Source organism: Triturus cristatus, chromosome 5_1, assembly GCF_964204655.1.
Source record: "Triturus cristatus chromosome 5_1, aTriCri1.1, whole genome shotgun sequence".
Classification (NCBI taxonomy): Eukaryota; Metazoa; Chordata; class Amphibia; order Caudata; family Salamandridae; genus Triturus; species Triturus cristatus.
In genome coordinates, this window is record NC_140587.1 from 165,005,084 (window position 1) to 165,008,683 (window position 3,600).

Sequence of the window (3,600 nt, forward strand, 5' to 3'; positions counted from 1 at the left end):
CGGGGACCAAAGGGTTAGATGAGTCCAGCCACTGCCTGTCATTTCCTGAGCATGCCGTCTATAGCCCCGCCTCCGTAATAACGTTAATGATTTGATGAAAAGCTGTGCAAATCCTATTTTATCCTCCGTTCTCCAAAACAGAATGAAGCAAGACATTAAGAAGGAAGCTTCACCGTGTTTTATATTCTTAAATAGGCACTGGCTCGTCTCTAGACCAAGATTTGGTATTTTCGATGCTGCTGCTTTTATCCGCCTTCTGCCAGTCTAGCAGCTTTAGTTTTGTTGTGGACAACACGTGAACGTTTAATCATTTGCCCTCACCGGGCTTGAACACAAAATACTAGCATTTGCTCAAGCAAAATAAAAAAATAAAAAAGCTGCTGTTTTAGGCTTTGTTTTCTTTACCTATGCTGCGTTGTTTAAACAGATAATCTACAGTGTTGTAAAAGCGCATGGGGCTTTGTTTGTATTAATGGACCAGCATTCTGGTATTTCAGAGGAGGGTCAATTCGTGTTCATCAGTGGTGTCGTGTGTTTATAGCAAGTGCTATTAAAGATGTAAACACCAAGTACAGGGTCAGTGTTTTTACAAACAAACGACACTTTCTTATCTGCCGGTCCCAAAACCAAGCCCAGACAAAGCCCTCGAGACCACCTATGTCCCTGTACATTGGATCAGAGTAGATTGGCGTAGTGCTGTGAAAGAAGGGTGGGGTTTGTAATCAAATAAGACTGCATTGCGAGAGCCCCATTTTTTTCTAAATGCTGGACGATGCCCCCGGTAATTCTGGTGGCTATAAACAGACTGTTTCTTAGGTCTCGCCTGACCCCGCGCATGCGCTTGTCTGGCGAGACTTTTTGAGAGGGCTCCAAAAAGTGCTACCAGGCCAGCCTAGACCTACAGTGCATGTGCGCGTGCGCCGCGCTTGACCGCGATTACTTTCACTTTCGCGGCCGCACGGCCGCTTGGAATAGCCAATAGGTCTCGCTTTTGGGACCTTATAAGTATTTAGTTACGCAACTGTTGCATGGCTAAACACTTATAAGGACCCAAAGGCGAGACCTATTGGCTATGCCAATGCTTGTTAAAGTTGAAGTGGAGCAGACAATTCGGGGCAGCAAACGACAGCTGCAAAAGATTACAGGTGACAGACAGACCTAATGCGACCCACAGCTAGGGCCCAGGGTGCGTAAAGGAAACATGCACTAACTAGGCTAGGACCTCTGTGATTCCTGTAGATGAATCAAGCATGGATCCTGCTGAAAAGAAGAGGGAACTTTGATTTATAGGAGAAACCGTAGGGGCGACTTGGCTGGTCTAGTTATACTTTCTATACTCTGTCAGCTGCCTCACAACGAGCCCCAGGAGGAGGGGGAGGCTGTGCAATCCCCCTCCTTTCTTTTTTAAATTTTCAGCGCGAACCGTGGATCCAGCAGCACTTCAGCTGAATTTTTTTTTGGGGCCCTGCGGGTTCCTGTGGGAACCCCACACCCCCAGGAGGCCTAGGAGATCAGGGTGTTTCTACCCTGCCCCCTTATCTTTTTTTGCAAAAACTTTTCTGTGACTCGATTCAAGCTGAGCCACAAGATGGCTTCCAACACCTCCTGGTTTGAATTGTTGGCAGCCAATTAGATCTCAGCACAAGATCGGGCGGTATCGCATATACCCTGCGTCCCTATATATACAATTGGATTTTTTTTTAAATAACTCCACAACTACTAAACGGATTTACACCAAATTCAGTGGCGGACGGCACCGTTCGGGGGTGGCGGGGCAGGTGTGAGGTATAAAAAATAAAAATAACTTACCTAATCGCCGCCATGTCTCTCTTCCATGTCAGGACTCCACCGAACAGAAAGCACCCAGGCTCCCCTGACTAATCACAACTTGCAGCGTTGTGATTGGTAAGCACATAGGCTCCCCTGACGAACCGCACCGCTGCAATGCAGCGTTGTGATTGGTCTGAGTGCCGTGGTTCGGCACTCAGATGGAGACTGTGGGCCTGGGCATTTTCTCCATGCAGGCTGTAATGCAGCCTGTATGGAGAACATTCATAGTGCGCATGACTGTTTGGGCCGCCCCATAGGGCCAGCCAAACAGTCATTGCACACTAGGAGCGGGCAAACCACTCCTTCCTTACCCTGCTCTGAGAACAGATCAGCCATCCACGCAAAGCAGCACAGAAACTGTGTTATTATCATTTTATGTTTCCTTTGTTTACACTGCTTAAAAGGAGTGGGTGATGCTCCTCCGCCTTAGCGGAGGAGCTGCCTCTGACAATATCACAAACAGGCACTTCCCTGATCCGACATCAACCTTTCTGCCAAATTTGGTGTCATTCTGTTCAGCCGTTTGGTCTGTAGCCGTGTATCAATAATATGGAAAGTAATAAAGGGAAAATGCATTTTGGGGGCTCTCCTCCCTTTTCTCAGCCTCCCGCTTGAAGGAGCACCACGAAACTTTCAAGACAGCAGCTGAAGTGAGTGTCAAACTAGCTTTAATAATTTCGGGAAAATTAATCAAACGATGCCAAAGTTATTGGCAAATGAAAAAAACGCTCTTCCTATAGAAACTACATCCTAATTCTAACTACCTACTGGCTTAGGTAATATTGGTGTAGGTAAGAATGTCAGGTGACATTGGTACTGCCAAGTCACACCTAAACTCCATGTAGGATAATGACAGTCCTCCTGCCATCTCTGCTGCTGCCAAAGAAAAACAAAATTAATTTTCCATTTGTCTAAGACACTTTAATAGCATTCCAATGTCGTGTATGTCCATCAAAGTTCAAGATGAGGCAGCAGGATAAATAAACAATATAATCCCAGCTGTATGGAGGGTAAGTATTTTTTTTTGCGGAAGTAAGTATTTTTTTTTTCGGAAACACAAAACTTGTGCCCTATCAAAACATGTACTCCTGGCTTCCAATGTGTGGACGGAGACATAGCCCCTCTCTAGTGATGGCTACATAATTGTGTGAAAGCTGCACAGTCAATCTACACCATATAAAGAATGTGTCCCTGTGTAATGAAACTGGTGCTCATGTCAAGCGTCCAATAAGGTTTGCTGGGGGGGGAGTGAGACTTGTTCCACTGAAGTTAAAGCAGGGCAACAGGGCAAACTAAGGGGTCGTTGTGAATTTGCTGGGGGGGTAATTAATAGAAGGCAATGGAATGTAACTATATTTCGAGTATGGTAAAAGTTCAGGCTGGAGAACGCTAAATTATACCACCATAGGTACTGGGCCTGTTGGAACGGCGAAGCGGCCACACACAGGTATGATGGGGGTGAATGAGCAGGTGTGACAAAAATCGGTCCATATAGACTGCTAACTAGCATACGTCACAGTTTAAAGACTAATGCCTTGCAGTCCTCGTTTCAAAGACATTTAAATGAGTGCTTGATAAACAAACGTCTTGACGTGCCTTCTTTGGAGCACAAAAACATCCGAGGTTTGCAACTTTGTAAAAAGGTGGGGCGGTGCACGTTTGCGGGGAGGGGGCTGGCTGCAAAACAGACGACATGCTTGCTGCCCGGGAGGTCGGACGCTCACCGGGCAGGCCTGTGGGCGCAGAGGCCGCGGCGCGTCGTGCGCGCAG